Source organism: Anomaloglossus baeobatrachus, chromosome 12, assembly GCF_048569485.1.
Source record: "Anomaloglossus baeobatrachus isolate aAnoBae1 chromosome 12, aAnoBae1.hap1, whole genome shotgun sequence".
In the NCBI taxonomy this organism is placed as follows: domain Eukaryota; kingdom Metazoa; phylum Chordata; class Amphibia; order Anura; family Aromobatidae; genus Anomaloglossus; species Anomaloglossus baeobatrachus.
The window spans coordinates 123,671,848-123,698,881 of record NC_134364.1 but is presented as its reverse complement, the minus strand read 5'-3'; the positions used below and the strand labels follow the sequence as shown (position 1 = coordinate 123,698,881).

The following is a 27,034-nucleotide window of genomic DNA, read 5'->3' as shown; positions in this document are numbered from 1 at the left end:
AATATATCATGTATTCATAATGTTTCATTGTATAATGAAAGGCTCTGCAATTGTATAACACTTGTTATTTCTCAATTGTTCCTTTCCATTTTTCGCAGTGAATGATTATATTTTTGTTTAGGGCTAAACACCAATCCTGACTTCCAGTTGATTATTGATGTAAGGGAGAAGCTGCGCAGTAGATGTAGACGGCATACTGAATTTTGCCTGCAAGTGGCACTATTGAATGAGAAATATGGCTGGTAATGTATTATCACTGGTTAGGTCATTATATGTCTATACATTGTAATTGATATTACATGGGCACTATTGCTGGCATTGTGACTGCCACTAGTGGAAAGATATTAATTATTAGTAAGACTGCCAAGAGTTCACTAGAATATGTTGAGCACTTGAAGATATTACCACTTTCTTCAAGATTTTTATGGCTGTCAATCAAATGGGCACTATCAATACCATCTGATTTCTGCAGCATTGCGCAGTGCCACTCATAATTCTCTCTTTACAATGAGAGTTAGTTCCCCACCAATTTTCAACCAAAAACTTCAGAAAAGGGTGGAACAAAATACAAGGTGTCTCTATACTAAATTATAAATTAATATATATCCGTCACCCAAACTCAAAAATAAATATGGAACGAATAACCAAACCAATTTAACAGAAAGAGGAACCAAAAGCAAAGATAATAAGAATAATTTTTATTGTGAAAATTCAAAATGAAAGGGTGTGTCTTGACAGAATAGTACACAACATGGCACCGCTCATCAACAGGAAGCTCCTGTTACCTCCTGGCTTTGGACCTCGACCCATTACCTGACGTCGTCTCTGTCTGCTCCCTGAATCTGATACATACTCTCCAGGAATTCTGACCCTCGGCCTGTGACTTGACTGCACCTCTGCTTACTCCCTGTGTTCTGATGTGTCCTCTTGTTACCTGACCCCGGCTTATCTGACTACCCTTCCGTATATACTATCCATAAGTAGTGACTGGCATCACAGGTACTGTATAGAGCTTATCTTTGTAATTCACCAATATTGCAGCTCTTTTGGAAGAAGGGTGTAGAGCCGCCGTCACTGCTCTACCTCTCTACAGCAGGGACACCACCTCACTCACCGCCGCATTTGGACTGCACCACCCTGCCTTGCTTCACTGCGGTCCTCCACATGTGGGTCTCCTGCATCCCACTCCTGGGATCTGTGCACCCTACACAAATCCTCTGAGAATGCGCTTAGGGTGCACAAGCACCTGCACTGCTCTTAAGAGGCCGCCAGGATATTTCCAGAAGTACCTTTCAGCCTATCGCTGAGAGGCATTAGAAACTTAAAGCATCCTCCCACTAGGGCAGGTGCCTGAGCAACATTGTCAGTTAGTTAGTGCTTGTCTGTCTAGTTAGCTAGTTGACAAGTACCATTACCTACTGTACACTTACTAGTACCTGTCGCCCCGCCCCGCCCATGCCCTATGTACTTGCCTGTCTGCCTAGCAGTCCTTTCTGCCTCCTCTGTACCGGCTGCACCCGTCAATACTAGAACCTCTGCCTGTCCACCTAGCGGTCCTGTCTGTTTCTGCTGTCCAAGCTGCACCTGTCAGTACTAGAAAACCTGCTGGTCCAGGCAATACCCTCCATAACTGTCTGCCTCAACCGTCCCGGCTGCACCCGTCAATAGTAGAGACTATGCCCTGTTCGCCTAGTGGTCCTGTCTGCCTCAGCTGTCTCGGCTGTACCTGTCAGCACTAGAGACTGTACCAGCCTGTACCTGAACCTGTCCATACCTGAGCCCGCTCCTGTCCTGGCGGTCAGCTTCCACAGTCCGGTCACTGCCCTGGGAGTGGTACCTGGGGTCAGCTTGGGTTGGCGCTAAGTAAAGCCCCTCCCATGTCTGGGTAAGCCTGGGTTCCTCCTGTGCTCCAGTGGGTCCACTCTTGCTCGTCGCCTTATCAACAGCATTTAGCATAATAATGGGAACATTCTTGAAGGGAGAAAAGCTATATGCTAGTGTGGCCAGAAGGGGCCATGACAAAGCTTTCTGCACTCATAGGAGCCTGTGGAATGATTCCTGCTTTGATGCATTGCCTATTGTCATTCTGTCAAATTAAATGGAATCTGTCACCAGGGTTTTGCTACTTTATATGAGAGAAGCATAATGTAGAGACAGAGACCCTGATTCCAGTGATGTGTCACTTACTGAGCTGCTTGCTGTCATTTTGATAAAATCATTGTTTTCTCTGCTGCAGATCTAGCAGTTATACAGAGCTCATGAATATGCTGGACTACTTGCAGCACGGTAAGTAGTCCTCCAATGATAATCTACTGCTGATTAAACAGTAATTTTATCAAAACTACACTACGCAGCCCAGTAAGTGACATATCGCTGGAATCAGGATCTGTAATACTACTGGAGACCAGCAGGTGGCGGTATAAGGATAGGCAAGGGACTGCATTGGAGGATGTCTGATCAACATCCACTATAGTCTGTGAACAGAGACAGTTGGCAGTTGCTAATTGGCAGTTGATAGGCTCAGCTAGAGGTGAGTAGTAGGGTACAAGGGCTGCTAGTGTTGAATACCTTGCCAGTCTTTTCAGAGCCCTGACAATCAAGAGACGACAAAATAAAAAATGTAAAGGCACCTCCCTGCCTTATGCACTGTATCTAAATACAGAATACTGATAGGTATTCACTGGCAAGTGCCACTCAGCGTCCTGCCCACTATAGTAGGAAGACCAAGAGACCGGGGCATAACCCTAATCAACCTAAAGCTACAGAGCCCATCACATTGCAGTAAGGCCGATCCTTATGGTTTTGCCATATCAGAATATCAGTGCAGTTGCCATCCAACCGGAACCCGAATGGATCCAGTGTCGCGGCTAAGTGCTGAAGAAGCTGTGAGCCATTTATCTCTTATCCAGTAACACGTTTGAGCTGTTCATACCAAGGTCCAGTCTGTCTTCTTCCTACCTACCTCTAAATCATCTAGATGTACCATGGGAATGGGTGTGGAGTGCCGGGAACCAGGTAGGAGCATCAGGCCACCCCACACTGCACGACACTGCAGAGAAGCCATATCACCACTCGGTACCTACATCTGGGCCTAATATTACCTCCTACTACACGGGTGTGACGTACATTACACTAGATGTTCCTGGTATTGATTTTGAATGTTGCCCAATTGTAGTTGTTGGAGACACATCCAGGGGGAAATTTGCTGCACAATTAAAAGGAGCAATTGTCTGGCTTCTTGAAAGCCAGGCCTACCCAACTAAGGATCCATCTCTACCACCTGGCCCTGTTGAAGGGGGCTCACTCAAAACCTTGATCCATCTATTATTCCTGGCAGTCATTTACTTCTCCGTGAGTCTTTGCTGGAGTGCACATTGCACCACAACAAGAATCCCAAAAAGTGCCACATGTTCTCCACTTGAGAGTAGAAGGCAGTGATGCCATTGTCTAATTGCTTCCATGAATCCTCCATCGAGCCTAGAACATGCTATGAGCTACAGAAACACTTCTGAATCCACAAAATGATTCAGAATTGAGTGCACTGCTAGTAATTTGGAAAAGGTTGTGTCACGCTGTACAAAGGGCTGGTGAGAAGTAGTACAGCGTATTCCCCACTAGGTGGCAGCAGTTTAGTGAAAGAGAGTCAAAGTAGCACTGTAACAAGAGGGAGGCTGAAGTACAGCCAGATCGGGTACCTCAACAGAGCCAGCTACACACAGTATGAGACATAGACTATCACTGGCGCTGAACCAGAGGTGCAGCACCCAGATATAGTGTCCCGGAAACCGGAACGAGGCAAGAAGAAATTAACCCCTGACATGACCAGGCCGGAGCTGGCAGATACCACAGCAGCAGATACCGGCCTGGATCATTACAGCGGTGACATTATTTAGAGAATATAGTAACAAGAGTGACACTGATCCTTCCATTGCCATGAAGATCTGGACAGTAATATTCTTTATGAAATATTCAATGATTTAAATGAGAGAAATAAGAAAAGAAGTCATTTTATCCCTTGTGACATTTCCTGTTCATCTTCATTTCATTTTCTGCTCTTCGATAGAAGCTTAGATGTCCCTCTTCTAAGCCCTGATTCTCGGCTGCTGACTGATAGGGCTTATGTGTTCTTCACAAATATCTGCATATATATGGCTGCCTGAGCCGGGGACAGTAATAAGTCAGATATCATTTATGGGAAGGTAAACTATTGATGAGCCTAAGATATAGTATAAGACAAATATGTAATTGACAGTTCAATAATACCGGTTGTGGTCTAATAATGGCTTATTGGCATGTAGCGTTACATGTCCTTTTGTCATGATCCAGGCCGGCTTTTCCCTGCTGTGGTTACACCCAGCTCTGGCCTGGTCATGTCAGGGGTTAACTTCCCCTGCCTCGTTCCGGATCCCAGGACGCTATATATTGCCTCTCTACCTATGGCTCAGTGTCAGTGATACAGTATTTCTCCCTTGCAGCATGTGTAATGGCTCTGGTGAATGTTCCTGATCTGTCCTGCCTCCCTGCTACTGTGTCCTGACTTGTCCCCTTCCCCGTTCATCTGTCTGTCCCAGTCCCTGACTTCTCGCTCCTGTCTGTTGTTTGTGTTTCCCTCTGCATACCTGATCTCCCGCCTTCTGACTCGGTTCTGTTTTCTGACTTCATATTGATCCTCCCTTTGCAAGTGATTTCACTTCCCGGCTAGACCCTGACTGTTTGACTACTCTATTGCCCCCTGGTGGTTAACCTGTTAACTGCCTGCTGAACTTACTCTGCTGTACTTCAGCTGTCTTTCTGGTACAGTGCTACTTTGTCTTTCACTACTCTGCTGCCACCTAGTGGGGAATACGCTGTACTACGTCTTACCAGCCCTTTGTAAAGTGTGACACATTTATCATCTACCGCTCAATCTTCACTCATAAACCAGAGAGCTCAGCATGAACGGAGCTAAACAGAAAGGAGATTTCTGCAGGGCTGGTAATATTGGGTGTATGATTATTTCCCATGGTTGCCGTTTGTTGACTGTTCTTGGCCGATCTGAAGAAAGGTGCGGAGAAGGTATGGATGTATCTTGGATAAATAGGATCACTCGGGTTAATCATCCTATTCCGCAGTCAATCCCAGGCAATTCAACCTCTACCCAGTTCATTAGCAGAAGAGCGAAAAGCAAAGGGAAACCGAACTCTCTCTAGAGATACACGTGTTATTAATGAATAATTGATCCTAATGCCGGGGGCAGAGTTTTCATTTCATTTCCCAGAGGAGTTGGGTACAAAGCCCTGTAATTATGTCTCAAATACATGGTTAACCCCCTTATAGCGTGTAGAGATATTTTACTATTCATCCGTCAATTATCTATTCATCCAACCGCCATTATTTAACTACATTATGTGCATCAATTTACATTGGCAATGCTGCCGTGTAGACTATGCTAAAATGTAGGTACTTAGTGTATAAACTGGCCAACGTGTGTGCCCACCAGTTCCGATAATCAATTTATCCTTTTTATCTACCTATGACCTATTGTCACGGGTGTGTGGTTTCTGGCCATCAAAGGTCACAGCGTTTTGCTGCGTAGAATGCTCCTGACTTTCCATTGTTCCAGCTGTCAGTATTCATTGGTATAGGAGCTTTCCTGCTGGATTTTCATCTCGCTCCCTTTTGGACCCAGCAGGACTTCGCCTTCCACCCAGCTACTGATCATCAGTATTTCCTTGATGTTTAACACCCCTTCCTTCCTTTGGACTGGTTCTGGTGATATTTTCAGTTCCTTCAATCCTTGGTTGCAAGCAGATGGCTTGTACTCGTCTATGGTATCGTTGCTGAAAACTCTGCCGAACTTCTACCTTAGGGTAAGTTCACACATCAGTTTTTTCCAATCAGGCACAACCCGGTTTGTGCCTGGTGCAACGGATCCGTCTCAGATTGTGTAAAAACTGATGTGACGGATCCGGTAAAAAAACGGATCGTTTTTTTTTTTATGCTGAGAGAGAGAGATCCCATCATCACCACACAAACACCACCACTACCGCCCCCACCATCACCGCAAAAACACCACCACTACCGCCCCCACCATCACCGCAAACGCAGGCACTACCGCACGCACCATCACCGCACACGCAGGCACTATCGCACGCACCATCACCGTAGACACAGGCACTACCGCACGTACCATCACCCCACACGCAGGCACTACCGCCCCCACCATCACCGCACACGCAGGCACTACCGCACGCACCATCACCGCACACGCAGGCACTACCGCACGCACCATCACCGTACACACAGGCACTACCGCACGCACCATCACCACACACGCCCCGGCACTACCTTAGTGACATCCCCGCTGACAGTGCGTCTCCCTTCAGTTGCTGCGTGGAGCTGATTGAGAGCGGCGGTGTTCTACTGACGCTCCTGTAAGCTTCATGTAGTAGAGCTGAAATCATCGTTAGACCTCTGTGGATTACGTCGGACCTGGAGTGGTGTTTGGGGATTTTAATAAAATGGTGAAAGAGGGTGTTTTTTTGTCTTTTATTCCAAATAAAGTATTTTTTTTGGTGTATGTGTTTATTTACTTTCACTTACAGGTTAATAATTGGGGGTCTCTCATAGACGCCTGCCATAATTAACCCCTTATTACCCTGATTGCCACCGCATCAGGGCAATTCGGGATGAGCCGGGTAGAGTCCCGGGACTGTCGCATCTAATGGATGCAGCAATTCTTGGTGGCTGCTGGCTGATATTGTTAGGGTGGTGGGCTCCCCGTAACGTGGAGCTCCCCATCCTGAGAATACCAGTCTTTAGTCGTGTGGCTTTATCTTGGCTGGTATCAAAATTGGGGGGGGGGGCACTTCATTTTTCATTTATTTTACTGCAAGATATAGACCCGCCCACCAGCGGCTGTGATTGGTTGCAGTGAGACAGCTGTCACCCAGTGTGGGGGCGTGTCTGACTGCAACCAATCATAGGTGCGGGGGGAAAGCTGTGAATATGAGATTGAATAATTCAAAAGGCTGCCGGCATTTTCAAATCAGGAGAAGCTGTCACAGCTTTGTGACAGCTGTGCAGCCCCGCGCCCGTGATCGGTGAGTGGGTGAGAGTGAGTGAATGAGTCAGTGAGTGACAGCCTTTGAGAGAGAGTGAGTGAGTAAGTGATTTGATTTTCTGACAAGCAATGAATTTATATCACTTCTGGGCATGCTCAGAAGTAAAAACCGGAACTGGTACATGCTTCCGGCATTTTACGCATTCCACCGGATTCGGCGTGCATAGACTTTCATTATGTACCATGCCGCACAGCGCCGAACACGGCGCTATGCAGTCAGTTGCAGTGACGATTTTTGCCGCATTCGGCAAACACCGGATCAAACGCAAGTACATGCGGCACAATCCGGCGCTAATAAAAGTCTATGAGGAAAAAACGCACCCGGCGGCAAAAAAAACGGATGCATTTTTCCCGCAAAGCGCCGGATTGTGCCGCACAGCAAAAACCTAATGTGTGAACATACCCTAAGTCATCTAATGATAGGTAGTTCATGCTTTACCCTCTGTGTGTTCCACTTGTGTCTTCTATAGTGTTTAATGGGGTTGACGACGAGCTCAACAAGATTCACGTAACGTAACTGTGAAGCCCCACAGGTGTTGTGTCGGTGCATTACCTTCAGGGACTCCACTCGGCTGGATCTTGTCACAGGTAGGAAATCTTCTATTTGTCGTGACGCCACTCTCAGAATTGCGGTCAGTGGGGACCGCCACTGCAGGTTAAGGGATGCCTGGGGCTGATGGTGGGTGCAGTCGGGTGTAGTAGCCTCCTGAGAGTGAGGCAAGCCCCAGGGCCCTGTGCAGGTGTGTAGAACCACAAGGCGCAGAATAACTCCACACAAGCAGGATGTCTTTCAGGGGTTTTACTCACTTCAGATGGCAGGGTGAGTAACCCGGGCGTAGCTGGGATGAACCAGGCTGGAACCAGGTATCCTTCAGGCTGACTTATGATGGTGACTACCGACTCGCCTTCCTTAGCCCTTAGTGGTTTGGGGTAACCCCGACTTTTAGTCCCTATGGGGGTCACCCAGGGAAGTTGCTGAAGCCTCTCTCCCCTTCAGTTGCCGTTTGCTTGTCGCCTGGACCAGATCACTCCAGCTGCTTGCCTCCTGTGAACTATGGGCCCTAACTGTGGCTACGTGGCTGCGGCTTTTGGGTGTTGTGGTGTGGGCTTTGAGGGCCCCACACCGGCAGGTTTAGCAAGGAAAGGTGGATCTATCCCCGCTCCGGGATCTGCCGCCCGTTTGGGCCTGGTACTCCCTAGCATTCTCCTTACTTCCCACTCTGTGCTCTCTCTTTAGCTGGAGATGGGTTTCGGGTAGCACTCCTAGATGACCGTTCTCCCCCGTCGGTAGCCACTGCGCGGACGCTGTCAGACTGCAACAGCCCCAGGGGTCGGGGTCTGCTCTCCTCGGAGCTCCCTGGACTCTGCACTGAACCGGCTCACTGCTCCTCCTCTCCTGTTCTTGCCTACGCCACCTAGCAACCAGGCTCTCTTACCACACCCCTTGAGTGGAGATGGAGGCTTTTGGCCCCCTCCACTATTCCAGTGGAGGTGAAGGCTTTGCCCCCTCCTGGGATCCCCAGGGGTCCTCTCAAAGGTACATGTGTGAGACCTGATCACTATGCGCCTGTGTAGTCACACCTCGGTCAGCCTTCTGGATTACCTGTATTGTACTGTCCCCAGCATGGGTGCAGTACTCAGTGGTGCCTGACCAGGTCAGGGGCGCCACATTCCCCCTTAGTTATCACCAGCACGTCCTCGGGCTGCAAGACAACATTTTAAAATGCATAAAACATTAAAACATGTAAAACATTTTTAAAACCACCAGGTACCATACATCACCACCCTCCACCCACAAGTCCGTTAACCCACCCAAAACCCTCTCACGTTGGCCGCGCCTTCAGCCACTTCTGGCAGGATGTAGAGGCGGCTTTCATGGGCTGGTGGTCTTCAGGGTATACCTGGCCTGGTGAAGCCGCGCCTTCAGCCACTTCTGGCAGGATCCAGAGGCGGCCTTCACAGTTGGTGCTGACCAGGTACCCTCTTTGTGGTGGAGAGCCAGGCCCCATAAACAGGCATGCTCTCTGGTTGCAGGTAAGCCAAGGCCCTATATACGGACGTGCTCCCTGGTTGCAGACGAGCCAAGCCCCTAAACAGGCTGACTCTGGTGGTGGTGGTGCCCTCTGGTGTAACTATTTACACTGCGAGAGTTTGTGGCTATAGCCAGTTCATAGCCTTAAGGTTCATTTCTCACATTAGTTTATGTGGGCACATTGCTTAAACTTGAAAACGTTGCAAAACTTCAAACTGGTCAAACAGTAACTTGGTGTACTTTACTTTATGCAGATTCCTCCTCACCAGGGCTTGGGCCTGTAGGGCTGCGGCACCTGTTGCTTTCTTGACCTCTTTCTTCGTCTGTGTCTGTTTCTTTTTCTTTAGGACATGGTGTTACATCTAGCGCATACCAGCCTCTTTCTCCTTGATGCATGGTAAACTGCACTGTGTCTCCCATTCTTAGGTTTCTTCCAGGATGTCCTCTGGGCAAATGAGCTCTCACGTCTCTTCTATTGACAAAAATGCCTTCCTTCATACCAGGTGCAACTATAAAGCCGTATCCTGATTTTAGGCTGAAATCTTCTACTACTCCTCGACAAAGGGGTCCTCTGACCTGGGCTTTGGCTCTTCTCAGGAACCGTTTCTCCTCTAGGTCTCTGGCCGTTATTTCATCTTTCTGCTCTGGAGATTGCGGTGCAGGGAAAGACTGGGTTCTGCTACGGCGCCGTGTCTTGCGGACTGGATTCTGCGAGGTACAGCTTACAAGCTCCCAGGTGAGGCTTTTGGGTAGATCTTCTTCAGCAGACGGTGTTAGGTCTTCCTCATCCCAGCGGGAATATGGCAACATCTCCGGCTCTGGGCATGGATCCACTGCTGGTGGCTCCTGAGTCAGCTCCTCAGCTTCCTGGCCTCCCCTCCCCCTTAGTTCTTCTGAGCACTCCTTTGGTGGCAGTGCTGGGGATGGACTTTCATCAGCAGGCCCAGGCGGGGGACTCTTTGGCGTGGTTGCTGCAGGGGTTGCCGGAATCCTCTTGGGGGTATGCGGAGGGAGCATGTACCGGTCCACCATCTCCTGTGGGAACTTGGCCTCCAGGTCAGCCTTCAGCTGCCAGTATGCGGGGTCCTCACCTACCAGGGACTTCCTAGCAGGGACCTCCTTGGACTGGGGAGCGGTGTCTGCTCTGGCCTTGCAGGCCGGGGTAAACAATGATACGTCTGTCTTTTCTTGGCGGGCCGCGCCTGGCATGGCGGCGGCCTGGTCTTGGCGGGCTGCGCCTGGCATGGCGGCGGCCTGGTCTTGGCGGGCCGCGCCTGGCATGGCGGCGGCCTGGATGGGCGTTTCTGTCGCAGCTTGGATCGGCGTCGCAGCTGCGATGGGGTCTTTGCAGGCTGGGCTGGGCGTCGCTGCAGCGATCTGGGCTTGGCGGGCCGCACCTGACGGGGCTGCGGCCTGGTTCAGCACCTCACTTGCGGCGCGGACGAGCGTTGCGGCTGCGGTAGGGTCTCGGCGGGCCGGGCCTAGCATGGCGGCGGCCTGGGTCAGCGTCACACCTGCGGCGCGAATGAGGGTCGCGGTGGCAGCCGGTTCTCTGCGGGCCGGACTGGGCGTCGCTGCAGGGACCGGGTCTTGGTGGGCCGAGCAGGGCATCGCTGCGGCGGCCTGAGCTTGGCGGGCTGCACCTGGCGTGGCTGCGGCCTGCTTCAGCGTCGCCGCGCCGGACGCCTCTTCAGGGACCGCGGACGTGGCAGCAGGGGTCGGGGCACTCGCGCTGGCAGGGGCATCACTGGACTCACCCATCGGTGGCAGCATCGGGGTCTGAGTCGTCACCGCCCGGTCTGGCACTCGGCGCGCGGCTCTCTCTTCATAGGCCTGAACCGCCGCGGTCATTCCCAGGAACTCCGCACGTCCCTCTCTGATCAGCCTTCCGACCCTGGCCTCCAGTTGATCGCAGAACTCGGCGAGCTCCCGACACCACCAGGCAGCGGAGCCTGGCTCTGGGTCTCTGCATTCAGACGCCATTTTCTCTAACAACAAGCTGCTGGCTTCTTTTCCGTTCCGCCGTCTCTGGACGCTTCCGCTCTCTCTACAAGCGAGGTCAGAACTCTGCAGGGGATCTCTGGGTAGCCACACCTCTTCGTGGGCGGTAACTTCTCCCAGCGCGGGCTGCTGTTGTTTTTCAGCGCGCTTTTCATGGTGGCAATATGGCGGTGCTTCCAATTTTTCAAGCGGACCGCCCAGGCACATGGTCACCTGTCTGGACAGGTCTAGTCCTTATCCTGTTCGTGACGCCAGATGTGAAGCCCCACAGGTGTTGTGTCGGTGCATTACCTTCAGGGACTCCACTCGGCTGGATCTTGTCACAGGTAGGAAATCTTCTATTTGTCGTGACGCCACTCTCAGAATTGCGGTCAGTGGGGACCGCCACTGCAGGTTAAGGGATGCCTGGGGCTGATGGTGGGTGCAGTCGGGTGTAGTAGCCTCCTGAGAGTGAGGCAAGCCCCAGGGCCCTGTGCAGGTGTGTAGAACCACAAGGCGCAGAATAACTCCACACAAGCAGGATGTCTTTCAGGGGTTTTACTCACTTCAGATGGCAGGGTGAGTAACCCGGGCGTAGCTGGGATGAACCAGGCTGGAACCAGGTATCCTTCAGGCTGACTTATGATGGTGACTACCGACTCGCCTTCCTTAGCCCTTAGTGGTTTGGGGTAACCCCGACTTTTAGTCCCTATGGGGGTCACCCAGGGAAGTTGCTGAAGCCTCTCTCCCCTTCAGTTGCCGTTTGCTTGTCGCCTGGACCAGATCACTCCAGCTGCTTGCCTCCTGTGAACTATGGGCCCTAACTGTGGCTACGTGGCTGCGGCTTTTGGGTGTTGTGGTGTGGGCTTTGAGGGCCCCACACCGGCAGGTTTAGCAAGGAAAGGTGGATCTATCCCCGCTCCGGGATCTGCCGCCCGTTTGGGCCTGGTACTCCCTAGCAGTCTCCTTACTTCCCACTCTGTGCTCTCTCTTTAGCTGGAGATGGGTTTCGGGTAGCACTCCTAGGTGACCGTTCTCCCCCGTCGGTAGCCACTGCGCGGACGCTGTCAGACTGCAACAGCCCCAGGGGTCGGGGTCTGCTCTCCTCGGAGCTCCCTGGACTCTGCACTGAACCGGCTCACTGCTCCTCCTCTCCTGTTCTTGCCTACGCCACCTAGCAACCAGGCTCTCTTACCACACCCCTTGAGTGGAGATGGAGGCTTTTGGCCCCCTCCACTATTCCAGTGGAGGTGAAGGCTTTGCCCCCTCCTGGGATCCCCAGGGGTCCTCTCAAAGGTACATGTGTGAGACCTGATCACTATGCGCCTGTGTAGTCACACCTCGGTCAGCCTTCTGGATTACCTGTATTGTACTGTCCCCAGCATGGGTGCAGTACTCAGTGGTGCCTGACCAGGTCAGGGGCGCCACATAACAATGTGACGTGAGCCACGGAGAGTGACTGCTGACACTATTGGAGCGAGGCTAGCACTGGAGGTGAATATACAGTAAGTGTTATTTTACTGGGGGCAAACCTTCTGATTGAAGTGGGGTTGTCGAGTAGTGGGCTACCCCTTTGAGTTTTTGATTTTCTTACCATGTTGCTACAGGGAAAATATTGCACAGTATCCATTTATATAAAAGGGTGGTCAGTAGAATCCAGGACAGGACAAGTCCTCCAGAATGAGACAAGCTCTTCACATCAGCTATTCACTATGGCCAAATGATGAGACTCCTTATCGCAGACCCTTCTGTTCTTACCACTGAATATCCCAATAAGGTTTCAAAATTGAAAAACTACATTACAGGAGCTATCACAATGAGATATCCCACAATGTCCACTCAGTGATCTGCTGATCGGCATGAGTCGGAATTATGAAATTTTCCTGCTTTGCTGTCACGCAAGTGAGAAGAAAATATGGCGCACAACGTGACACACAACTCAACAAGGGGTACACCGGGGACACTTTAACAACAGTGGACCCTAGCACTAGTGAGGGTAAAGATGGGAAACCTCCTTCACTAGCCTGCAGCTTTATCCTGCACTCTAGGCTAGTCCCTATACAGGTTCCATACCTGCGCCGAGCAGGATACCTGAAGCCCTGGCAGACCCTGTAACAACCCTGGCTAGTGAGTGGGCAAGTAAGGTACGCTAGCCCCACTGCTGCACTAAAACAACACCAGAAAGGGAAACACAAAAAGGAGGAAAACAACGACAGCCAGCTGCAGCCAGCACCAGGACTGCAGCCTATACAGCAACTTGCAGAGCAGCTCCTTTCACCTCCAGGCCAAGCATCCAAATGAATCAAGAATAACTGGCACCCTCTACTGGGAGCAGAGGGTATACATAGGGACTGGGAGTGGTCCAACCCAGAAACACCTGAAAAGGTTATGAGAATTCTTGCTGGCAAGGAATACAGACATTAACCCTATCCCTCCCAAAGGAAAGGGAACACATCTATGGGCGGCATGGTGGCTCAGTGGTTAGCACTGCAGCCTTGCAGCGCTGGGGTCCTAGGTTCAAATCCCACCAAGGACACTATCTGCAAGGAGTTTGTATGTTCTCCCCATGTTTGCGTGGGTTTCCTCCGGGTTCTCCAGTTTCCTCCCACACTCCAAAGACATACAGATAAGGACTCTAGATTGTGAGCCCCAATGGGGACAGTGTTGCCAATGTTTGTAAAGCGCTGTGGAATTAATAGCGCAATATAAATGAATAAAATTATTATAAATTATTATTATTATTATTATCTAAACTGCAGTGTCTTCAGGCAAAGAGAACCTGTCACTAGCCTCTAAAACAGAGAGACGACCGTGACATTTTCCCTTTCATAGACATATGCAGTATGATGTCCAGATCTTGGTATCATAAGTTGGACAAACACTTCCAATTTTGTTTCCTATAGTGCTTTACTATTGCAAAACAAATTCTGCAATGTACTGTACCTAATTTAGTGCCAAACAATTACGTACTGCCATAAAAGGCTCAAAAACGCCAACTTACCATGACCAATAATGGCGAATCCCAGCTCCATGTGTAATTTACTACTTTAGCATTTTTTTTTATTATTGCACTTTACACTTCTACTTTTCGGATGCCCTTTAATAACATACCTACAATTATGGTCCCCTTTACCTGTCAGATGGCAGACATGCCTTTCATGATTCCTCATTGACAAGTTCAGTGATTTTACCACCATTTACAGCAGCAATTAGTTAAAAGTTAATCACAAGAAAGGAGCTGTCACGGCGTCCATCACAGCCGCTCACATTAGGAGCTGGGCTCTTACTGTGCTTTACTTAAAAGAGATTAGGAAGGTGAATAAAATAACTGCGTGCCGATGCCAACGAAGGATTCAGCGGGCGCTGCCAATATTTCAAAGTAATGGCTGAGTTGGCAAGCCCGGAAGCGATATTGTATGAACTAGGGTATTAACTGTTTCCCAACTAATTTCTAAAGAAGATGGTCTGAACTATAAAATTATCATATTAGATATTATATATATAAAAAAAAAATAATCAGGGGGATCACACATGCCTAACTCAGCATTGCAAAGTCATTGCTGGTATTCCTTCTCAGGTTTCCAGGTCGTGAGTGGTTAATCCTTATGGCCTCACTCATCTACTGGCCTCTATATCCTGATGCTGTACCTCTTGTACTTTGCCATAGCTATTTTTGGCTCAGCTGCATTAAATTCCCATTAGTAACCTGTGTTCTGCCCTGTCCCGTCCTGACCTCCGTTTCCTCCCTGACCTGATCTGACCTCCATCTCCCACCAGACCTGACCTGACCTGACTTTTGGCTCCCATCTTGTCTCTACCTCTATTCCCCTCCGGTCTCTAGTCCTCCTCTATTCATCCATCCGTTGCCTTTTGCCCGACCTCTTATCTGTGTCCCCACTCCTGTCCTCGTCCCCGTCCTTCTCGCGCCTGTTTTCGTGACTTCCCGGTTCCTGACATTTAGGCTTCTCCTGTACCGTTGATGAGACCTCCTGTTGCAGACCTGGCTTGCTGACTACTCTACTGCCCTCTAGCGAGCTTTCCAGCATACTGTTCATTCAGGTGAGCTGCAATGCTTCCCTTCAGGGCAGCATTACTTTAGTGTAGACTTGTTTACTACCCTATTGTCCCCTAGTGGTTGGTCTGCTAACTACTCCCTGAAGCAACACTCCCTGTTTGCTTCAGTGTCTCCCATAGTACAGCGTGACACTAACTCAACCTACGAACAAGAATGGTACAGCTTACTTTTCTAACAAATCTTCTACACCCCTTTTCTAGACTATTGAATAACTGATCCCTGATCTCCGCAGCCATTACATCTTCAAAATGCCACCTCATCAAGTTTCCAATAGGATAACACAAAATGTTTACATAAAACAAGTCTTAGTGAAGACCAGTAGGACATCTTCTATCCTTTGGCCCTGTCTGGTAATAGTCTAACCAAGGGCAAAAAAGATTTTATGAACTAACCTCCTACTTTCCATAATCGGGAGGGAGGTGGAGAACCGGTTGAGTGCAGGAACCTCACAAGGATCAGCAAGAAGCTTCTTATTAAATTACTGTAAATGGAAAATGAATTTTATATCTTGGAAGAGAACCTCTTGATCATTCCTGCAAAATGCAAATGTTACCTAGACTCCATGCTGGTAGTTTTTCAAAAAATGAAATTTCAAGTTCTTACATATAAACATTTTCTATTAAAATCGGCTGCAAGAAAAACTGTATCTGCAGGCAAAGAAAAAAAAGCTTTGCCGCTGACGGCACTCCGACAGAAATACAAATCAGAGGTGTCCTGGATTAAGTTTACAGCTGTCTCGTAAAAGAACACCGGTTCCCTTGAAATGAAAGTCATGGAATAAGAACAGCTGTCTCGAATCTTTTGAGTTAAGAAATTCGCTTGAAGGTGATAAAATACACACTCTAATTTTTGTCAAAACTCTAAGGAACGGTTTGTAGGTAGCTGTTATGGATGTACTGGAAATGTTACTTATCTATCCAAATTTCTTTCTAGAAATTGAGAATTTTTACATATTGTAAACTTAATGGGGTACAGTCATGAAAAAATTACCCAAGTGAGACCGGATGGCTGGCAAAACCAAATAATTATGCAAAAAAAAACAAGAAAATGGTCTCACCCGTAGTCCAATTTCAGTGCTCAAATGTGCTAATACACAATTAAAAACATATAGGGAAACAAGTCCCAACGCCTGACTCGTTTCAGTGGGAAACCACCTTACTCATAGGCTTACAGTCATGGCCGAGAGTGTTAACACCTTTGAAATTCTTCAATAAAATTAAGTATTTCTCCCAGAAAATGTTTGAAATTACATAATTTCGTTATACACATGTTTATTTCCTTTGTCTGTATTGGAACAACACAAAAAAATGAGGGGAAAAAAAGGCAAATTGACATAATTTCAAACAAAACACCAAAAATGGAAGGGATAAAATGGTTGGCATCTTTACAAAATTAGGGGTAAACAACTTTATTTCAAGCATATGATGCTCATTTAAACTTACCTATGGCAAGTAACAGGTGTGGGCAATATGAAAATCACACCTGAAACCAGATAAAAATGGGAGAAGTTGACTCAATATTTGCATTGTGTGTCTGTGTGTGCCACACTAAGCATGGTGCACAGAAATAGGAGAAGTGAACTGTCTGAGGACTTGAGAACCAAAATTGTTGAAAAATATAAACAAGCTCAAGCTTAGAAGTCCATTGGAGAGATCTTGATATTCCTTTTATCCGCAGTGCGCAACATAATTAAGAAGTTTACAACCCATGGCACTGTAGCTTATCTCTCTGGACATGGACGGAAGACAAAAATTTATAAAAAGGTTGCAACGCAGGATAGTCTAGATGGTGGATAAACCACCCTAATCAAGTTCCAAAGAAATTCAAGCTGACCTGCAGGCTCAGGGTACATCAGTGTCAGCGCGAACTATCGATCCACATTTGGATGAAAAGAAACGCTATGCAGAAGACCCAGGAGGACTTCACTGCTGAGACTAAGATAGAGGTTTTTGGTAAGGCACTTCATTGAACTGTTTACCGGCAAAGGAATGAGGCCTACAAAGAACAGAACACAACACTTACAGTCAAAATGGGGGAAAGGTAAAAGATGTTTTGAGGATGATTTGCTGCCTCTAACACTGGGTGTCTTGACTGTGTGCAAGGCATCCTGAAATCTAAAGATCACCAAAGGATTTTGAGTGGCAATGCAGTGTCCAGTGTCAGAAAGCTGGGTTTGTGTCCCAGGTCATGGGTCTTTCACCAGGACAATGACCCCAAACGTACTTCAAGAAGTCCCCTGAAATGGACGGAAACAAAGTGCTGGAGAGTTCTGATGTGGCAGCAATGATCTAAATCCCATTGAACATCTCTGAAAAGATCTTAAAATTGCTGTTGGGAGTAGAACTCTTCAAATATGAGAGACCTGGAGCAGTTTGCAAAGGAAGAATGGTCCAAAATTCCAGTTGAGTGATGTAAGAAGCTTGTTGTTGGTGTAGTGCCCCTGAAGCCATCAGGGAGCTACAAGATGCTGCATCCCCACCGGGATGCAGGGCCTATCCCCTAGGGACCCATTTTGACTTTTTCTCTTTTTTCGTGTTGTTCCAATACACACTAAGGGCGGCTTTGCACACTACGACATCGCAGGTGCGATGTCGGTGGGGTCAAATTGAAAGTGACGCACATCTGGCATCGCATGCGACATCGCAGTGTGTAAAGGCTCGATGATACGATTAACGAACGCAAAATCGTCGTAATCGTATCATCGGTGCAGCGTCGGCGTAATCCATAATTACGCTGACGCGATGGTCCGATGTTGTTCCTCGCTCCTGCGGCAGCACACATCGCTGTGTGTGAAGTCGCTGGAGCGAGGAACATCTCCTACCGGCGTCACTGCGGCTTCCGTAGGATATGCGGAAGGAAGGAGCTGGGCAGGATGTTTACATCCCGCTCATCTCCGCCCCTCCGCTCCTATTGGCCGCGTGACGTCGCTGTGACGCCGCACGACCCGCCCCCTTAGGAAGGAGGTGGGTCGCCGGCCAGAGCGACGGTCGCAGGGCAGGTGAGTGCATGTGAAGCTGCCGTAGCGATAGTTTTCGCTACGCCAGCTATCACACGATATCGTACCTGCGACGGGGGCGGGCACTATCGCGTGCGACATCGCAGCATCGTCCTGCGATGTCGCAACGTGCAAAGCCCACCTAAGGAAATAAACATGTCTATAACAAGACATGTGAAATTGCAATAATTTTCTGGGTGAAATACTTCATTTTCTGGAACGATTTCAAGGGTGCCAACACTTTCGTTCATGATCGTTTATGGCATATAGAAATCTCTGAAACCTGCATCTAAAAAAAAAAGAAAAAAAAAAGAGACAGAAGCTCGACTCCCTACAATAATAATAAAGCCCATGTATTCTTTATGAGGATTTCTTTATTATAAGCATCATTAATTAATATCAGAAATTTCTTCCTAAAATTCTTCATTATTCAGGTTCTTCTATGCTTCATTAATGTAGAATTCATTATCCATTAAGACTAATTACAATGTTATTATTCTTCTTCCTCAGGTTATTCTGGTTCACATTCAGTAACCTCGGTCTATTCTTTTTCCTATGCTAGATTCCTTCATTAGGTTTGGTAGATCTTTTAATACTATAGAAAGTATCAATCGAATGACCCATGCTTTCGAGTGGAAAGAAGGATGATTTCTTTCTTAAAGATGCAGTAAAAATTTAATTACAGATCTTATCTGCCAATTCCTCTGCCTTAAATGCCTCCTGCATTCTTAATTGTATGTATGGTAACCTTTTTTTTTTCCATCTTTTTCTTTAGCATGAAGTGGTTGATGTATCCTCATCCCCTTTCTTGGGGATTGACCAATTGCTATTTACCCTTCACAATTTCTTTTATATGGTTAGTACTATTACTGGAGATGAGCAAATCAATTTAATGCAGATCGAATGTGTTCAATTTTAGAAAATTTCTTTGACTTGACAAATTTGAATAATTTGCATTTTAATTGGTGGGAATTGACAAAAAAATGCCACCCGCCATTGTGCACAAGGTAGAAAAGGCTCACATGAACTTTGCTGACTGTCATGGCGGCATTGGACTCTGTTCAGATTGCAGATTCTGACACTCTGCCCGATGGTTTCCCTGGTGTCTGGGATTAAAACAGGCAGACTCAGGCGTCGACCTGCTGTGTGCTAATTCATGAGGAGACTAGAAAGAGTTAATCTCTGCTAGTCTGCTTGCTCCTCTAATCACATCTTGTAGGAAGACATCACACCTGCTCCTCTGCTATTTATATGGTTGGAATCCTTGCACCCATACCAGCTAAGTTTACTGTGTCAGTCTGTGAGGTGTAGTGTCCCAGACTCTTTGGTGAAAATTGTGCTTAGTTTTGCTTTTTAAGATTGTGGAATATACCCCAGTGGTTTTGTACTTCCTTCCTGCTCTTGTTTTCCTCCTGAATCCTTTATTGCCTTTGTGCTGGGTGACAGAGTTTTGGTTTTTCCCTTCTCTGTCTTTGTGGTTTTCTGCACAAATTCTCCTGTACCATCCCTCGCCAAGGGCATGGGGAGGGTCAGGGCCCGTGTCAGCAACCAGCGCACCCCGGCAAATGCCGGGGCCCGGACCACCTGGGGGGACTACTCGCTGTCAGTAGGGGCGGTGATGTATCCTGTGGCCCCCTGGGTCGAGTTCTGGGGACCATATTGATCACACTTACCTTGCTGCCGGCCCTTAAATCCTTTCCTGCATGCTGTGTTCACTGCTGAACTCTGTGTCCTGGACATTAAAGTTCATCTGTGGGCGGAGCTACAGCACAGTGTGAACTGCACTCCTGTCCCACAGATGAAGAGAGAGGAGCCAAAGCACCAATATCCCACTGAGCTGTATGTCCCCCTCATCCCAGTGCTGTATATGCACCAGAACTGTCTGTCCCCCTCATCCCAGTGCTGTATATGCACCAGAACTGTCTGTCCCATGACCCCAGTGCTGTATACCACCTAGAATTGTCTGTCACCCCACCCCAATACTGTATACCATGCCAGAACTGTTTGTATCATGACCCCAGTACTGTATACCCCCTAGAGCTGTCTGTCCCCTGACACCAGTGCTGTATACCCACCAGAACTGTCTGTCCCCCCACCCCAGTGTTGCATACCCCCAGAACTGTCTGTCCCCTGACCCCAGTGCTGTATACCCCCAGAACTCCTCTGTCCTCTGTCCCCCCACCCCAGTGCTGTATACCCCCTGAACTGTCTGTCCCCTGACCCCAGTGCTGTATCTCCTCAGAACTCTGTCTCCTGACCTTTCTGCTGTATACAGCTCAGAGCTGTATGTCCCCCCACGCCAGTGCTGTATACCGCCAGAGCTGTCTGTCCCCTGACATCAGTGCTGTATACCCCCAGAACTGTATGTCCCCCACCCCAGAGCTGTATACCCCCCCAGAGTTGTATGACCCCTCTGGAGCTGTATGTTCCCCCATTGCTGTATGTCCCCAGCCTCTCCTGTGATGTATAGATAGCAGTGTTAGTGTGCACTGTGTTGCCATGTCTGTTAGTAATGGCCACCAATCAGTGCAGCACAGCCACATGCCCAGGAGGAGCTGGACAGGACACAAGCAAGGGAGGTGAGTGAGGCTGCTGCCGGCTTCCTCGTATTGAAAATATCTGTTGCGTGTCTGTGTGTGTGTGTGTGTATGTATCTATGTGTGTCAGTGTATATGACTGTGTATATATTTCTGTTTTGTATGTCTGCCTGTATGTGTACGTATCTGTATATGTGCATGTCTGCATGTAGATATATGGATGGAGCCCACAAAAACCGGGAGCCGGCCCTGGGGAGGGTGAATTAGATCAGGACTGGTCAGAAGTAGGGAGCAGGAAGGAGACTCAGGCCTCTCCACCATTAGGGGTATCCCTGAGGTTAGTGATAGAGGAAGGTCCCCTAGCTTGAGGGACAGTTTAGGAGCCCTGGTTCCCCGCTATCCCAAAGTTATCGTGATATTACATCACAGGGTATAGTACCAGGCTCTGTTTGCCTTCTAGAGCTTGATACGGGCTCAATACAGTCCTATGAGATCTTAGAATGCTACACACCTGTTTGAAGGGTTTTTCGAGGCCTTGCAATACTTGCACTTTGCTGCAAATCATGATTTTTGTAAAAATCAACGAATCCGGCAAATTTCAATTTCAAAAGGTATAATCATCTGTATTGCTTTTACTCTCCGCTATGTGCTGCACCTTCTGGACTGTTGCATTTCCTTTTGGAATCTATTCTTTCTTTACTGTATTTTATTCCTTTTATGTTTTCTATACTTACTATTATAGAGTGTTCTGCCAAATATTTTGTTTCTTTCCCTATATATTCAATTGACCTTTTCATTTGTCATATCTCCATACTTACAGTAAATTACGCCCTTGTTTCCATGTCAGTGGTATGACTTTTAGTTACATTTCTTCCATGAAACACATTTTGGCTAGTCTTTTTAAACCGTAAATGGGTGTACACCATTATTTGCTGCCTGTTTTGATCTGATGGCACTGCTCGAGATCCTCTGTTTTAGAAGGAAACTAAAGGGCACTTTACACGCTGCGATGTCGGTACCGATATCGCTAGCGAGTGTACCTGCCCCCATCGGTTGTGCGACACGGGCAAATCGCTGCCCGTGGCGCACAACATCGCTAACACCCATCACACGGGCTTACATTCCCTGCGATGTCGCTCTGGCCGGCGACCCGCCTCCTTTCTAAGAGGGCGGTTCGTGCGGCGTCATAGCGACGTCACACGGCAGCCGTCCAATAGCAGAGGAGGGGCGGAGATGAGAGTCCGGAACAGGCCGCCCACCTCCTTCCGTCCTCATTCCCGGTGGACGCAGGTAAGGAGATGTTCGTCGCTCCCGCGGTGTCACACATAGCGATGTGAGCTGCTGCAGAACAGCATCGTACCTGCAGGAGCAACGATATTAAGGAAATGAACGACGAGTCAACAAGCAACGATTTTTCACGTTTTTGCGCTTGTTGATTGTCGCTCCTTGGTGTCACACGCTGCGATGTCGCTACCGGCGCCGGATGTGCGTCACTAACAACATGACCCCGACGACATATCGTTAGCGATGTCGCAATGTGTAAAGCACCCTTAAGAATGTGTCCAGTTTCTTTGACCGAACACATCATACATGATGCTTAATTTCTTGATGCCTCTTCAAAACCACTTAAACAGCAAATATAACTGCGATCAGCTTTGAAATCTTTGCCTGGGAAAGACCTTGCTGATGCAGTATAACTACCTTGTGTCCTGTTACTTTGCTTAGTCTTGCCATGATGCATAACCTTTGAAACTGTCTTCTACAACTTCACCTTTGTACCAAGCTTTGGCTGTTTATCAGCCAGGTTTACGCCTCCTACACTTCTGTTTCTGTTTCAGTCAATGATTGTGTGTTCACCTAGAAATGAACAAGTGAAAATTATGATAATTATCACTTGTTTGGTAGAATTAATTATTCATACACCTGGCTATGGTTCTACAAAATCACAAACTTTGTTCAAGTATTCCTAATAGAGTTTATGCTGTTTTGAAGGCAGAGAGCAGTCACCAGCGATGATTGGATCTTTTGAAAGCTGACTTTGACAAATTTCCCCCAAATTTTGATTTGAGGCAAATAAATTCACCATGATTCTCAATACTGAAGAATCTTTAATTATACTGAAAATAGCTGTATAAAAATACTGTGCTGTTACAGCAGTGTATCATAGATCAATGAATTCACAGTCACACTGACTCTGCAGGTCCAGCACTTCCCTATCTCACTTGAATCTCTGGATTATTATTCACAAGCATTTTCAATGGACTTCAGCAGTAGTGCAATAGATCAACATAATAATCTAATTTATGCCTTTTTCAGTCAATATGTGGAATGAGCTGTCCGCTCTGACCTCCTATCACTAGGCTGTAAAATCCTAAAATGCCGCTGTTTGACCAGCCCTCAACTTTTATACTGGCTGTAAGAGATCCTCCAAATTGGCTGTGCTTGACCTTAATGGAATAGCACAGTCTATAGAAAAAACCTATCTGTGTCAATACCCCCCATTGTAGACAGAAGACCAAAAAATGTAGGATTATTAGATCCAAAAATTCCCAAACATTTTCTCTTCTGTGCTAAAGGAGAAGCTATTCTCCTTACAGATACTGACACACCATTCCAGCATGCCAGTGAGGAGACTTTTCAGCTGCAATGCTCATCTGGGAAATATTAAAATTGTCTCTTCAGGGAGGAAGAAGATAAACTCTGGTGCCACCTAATGGAGGTAGTAATCCTAGAAATCAAAAGTAACCCTCCAACAAGTCTTGTCATATGACTTAGGATTTATGTCAGATCAGAACCTCAATTTACAGACACAGTATTTGGGGATGCTTGTCCCTCGTCAGTGCAAAGTATGAGATCTGATCTGGCTTTATGAGAGGCTAAGACATAGTCTAAAGGAGAAGCTATTCTCCTTATGGAGACTGACATACCATTCCAGCATGCCAGTGAGGAGTCGTTTAAGCCAGATCAGATCTCATACTTTGCACTGACGAGGGACAACCATCCCGAAACACTGTCTGCAAATTGAGGTTCTAAACTGACATAAATTCTAAGTCATACGACAAGACTCGTTGGAGGGTCAATTTGACTTCTAGGATTGCTACCTCCAATAGATGGCACCAGAGTTCGTCTTCTTCCTCTCTGAAGACTGAATATTTTCCAGAGGAACATTGCAGCTTCAAAGTCTCCTCACTGGAATTCTGGAATGGCATGTCAGTCTCCGTAATGAGAATAGCTTCCCCTTTAGACTACGTCTTAGCCTCTCATACAACCAGATCAGATCTCTTACTTTGCACTGATGAGGGACAAGCATCCTGAAACACTGTCTGCAAATTGAGGTTCTTATCTAATATAAAACCTAAGTCATACGACAAGACTCGTTGGAGGGTCACTTTGACTTCTAGGATTGCTATGTCCAATAGTCATACGACAAGACTCGTTAGAGGGTCACTTTGACTTCTAGGATTCCTACCTCCAATAGTCATACGACAAGACTCGTTGGAGGGTCACTTTGACTTCTAGGATTGCTACCTCCAGTAGTCATACGACAAGACTCGTTGGAGGGTCACTGACTTCTAGGATTGCTACCTCCAATAGTCATACGACAAGACTCGTTAGAGGGTCACTTTGACTTCTAGGATTGCTACCTCCAATAGTCATATGACAAGACTCGTTGGAGGGTCACTTTGACTTCTAGGATTGCTACCTCCAGTAGTAATACGACAAGACTCGTTGGAGGGTCACTGACTTCTAGGATTCCTACCTCCAATAGTCATACGACAAGACTCGTTGGAGGGTCACTTTGACTTCTAGGATTGCTATGTCCAATAGTCATACGACAAGACTCGTTGGAGGGTCACTTTGACTTCTAGGATTGCTACCTCCAATAGTCATACGACAAGACTCGTTGGAAGGTCACTTTGACTTCTAGGATTGCTACCTCCAATAGTCATACGACAAGACTCGTTGGAGAGTCACTGACTTCTAGGATTGCTACCTCCAATAGTCATACGACAAGACTCGTTGGAAGGTCACTTTGACTTCTAGGATTGCTACCTCCAATAGTCATACGACAAGACTCGTTGGAGAGTCACTTTGACTTCTAGAATTGCTACCTCCAATAGTCATACGACAAGACTCGTTGGAGGGTCACTGACTTCTAGGATTGCTACCTCCAATAGTCATACGACAAGACTCGTTGGAGGGTCACTGACTTCTAGGATTGCTACCTCCAATAGTCATACGACAAGACTCGTTGGAGGGTCACTTTGACTTCTAGGATTGCTATGTCCAATAGTCATACGACAAGACTCGTTGGAGGGTCACTTTGACTTCTAGGATTGCAACCTCCAATAGTCATATGACAAGACTCATTGGAGGGTCACTTTGACTACTAGGATTGCTACCTCCAATAGTCATACGACAAGACTAGTTGGAGGGTCACTGACTTCTAGGATTGCTACCTCCAATAGTCATACGACAAGACTCGTTGGAGGGTCACTTTGACTTCTAGGATTGCTATGTCCAATAGTCATACGACAAGACTCGTTGGAGGGTCACTTTGACTTCTAGGATTGCTACCTCCAATAGTCATACGACAAGACTCGTTGGAGGGTCACTTTGACTTCTAGGATTGTACCGCTAATAGTCATACGACAAGACTCGTTGGAGGGTCACTTTGACTTCTAGGAATGCTACCTCCAATAGTCATACGACAAGACTCGTTGGAGGGTCACTTTGACTTCTAGGATTGTACCGCTAATAGTCATATTACAAGACTCGTTGGAGGGTCACTTTGACTTCTAGGATTGCTACCTCTAATAGTCATATGACTAGAATCGTTGGAGGGTCACTGACTTCTAGGATTGCTACCTCCAATAGTCATACGACAAGACTCGTTGGAGGGTCACTTTGACTTCTGGGATTGCTACCTCCAATAGTCATACGACAAGACTCGTTGGAGGGTCACTTTGACTTCTGGGATTGCTACCTCCAATAGTCATACGACAAGACTCGTTGGAGGGTCACTTTGACTTCTAGAATTGCTACCTCCAATAGGTGGCACCAGAGTTTGACTTCTTCCTCTTGTGTGCTGTAACATCAGATTTATTTTGTGTTCCAACCCCTAAGTCAATGGTCTATGTGGTAATATTGTCTACATCCATCTCCGCTAGTAAGATTGATTGGCAGTGCAAACTCACAAATATCCATATGACGTTCACGTATAGGAGAGGGTATATACAGTATTTCTTAAAAAAGGGGGGTTATGCTCGGATACATAAAAATGAAGACATTAAAGAACTTTATAAATGGTTTCTCGCTACTTTGCATATATGGGTCCTATGCGTGCCTAGGTGTTTCTATGGTTCTGGACAACAAGGTAGTCTGATGCTGTAGTAATATTCGCTGTGTGTCGCCTGTGTAAGGGTTAAGGAATTAGAATAGTTAGAAATGGCTGGATAGAAGACTTCACAAACTTAGAAAGTTCCCGGTGACGGCTCCTTATGCTTCTTCCCCTCCTCCGCCGCCTCATTGTCATTATTTGGTTTTGAATGCATCATTGGTAATAACAGTTTTCTACGGCGCACGGAGCGTCTTGTAGAGTCGTATGGTAATCCACTGTAAATTATAAATCTCGGCTAAATGACTGGAGATGTGACACTAATAGCAGGTAATGGAGGCTCCGGGCTCAGCCGGTGATGGGGATTTAGCCACAGACTCATTATCACAATATGCACTGAATATCTGGAGGCAATTGAGATAAGGGTCCTGCATTTCCAGGAAACCTTTTTATTCCAGTGATTGCTTTTTAGCTACATTGCTTACCTTGGATGCCTTGTGCATCTGTAAGGAGCAGACGAGGATCCACGGCTTTATTTGCTGAGAACATATAAAGTAAGGATCTTCTTTATGGCCATAAGAACAAGGTCAAATTTCACATATCTGATGCCCTATTTAAAGGGAAATGTATCATAAAAATGATCTATTGTTTAAATTCTCAATTTTTTTGGTCAATGCTTTTTTTATCGAAAGCACAATCTAAAATGAGACACATTGCAGTTATCACTGTTTTTCTTTGGACTCTAACACATGAACATTAGACACACTGAGCAGACGCAGATCATCATCATTATGTTTTGTATTGAGGCATGCAATGAGCGTGTGCAAACTGTATAGAGAGAGGCTGAGACAGCGCTGACATTGCTTCTTGTGATTGGTGGAAGTTATCAGCTTTGTATAAAGGTGGAGCCTGTCTTTGTAATCTTGCCTCTGTTGATAAGGAGTCTGCTGAAAAATTCTCCTGAATGGACAGTGT

At 47.2% G+C, this 27,034-nt stretch overlaps 1 protein-coding gene across 1 annotated transcript in view; it reads left to right on the top strand.

Annotated features, from left to right (window-relative positions):
* Positions 1 to 11,416: 11,416 nt before the first annotated feature.
* Positions 11,417 to 27,034, top strand: part of LOC142257491 (glycophorin-C-like) — a 94,222-nt gene continuing 78,604 nt past the window's right edge. Inside the window, exon 1 of the mRNA XM_075329628.1 lies at positions 11,417 to 11,461. The gene's annotated coding sequence lies outside the window, so the exon portion shown is untranslated. The remainder of the gene's footprint in view (positions 11,462 to 27,034) is intronic.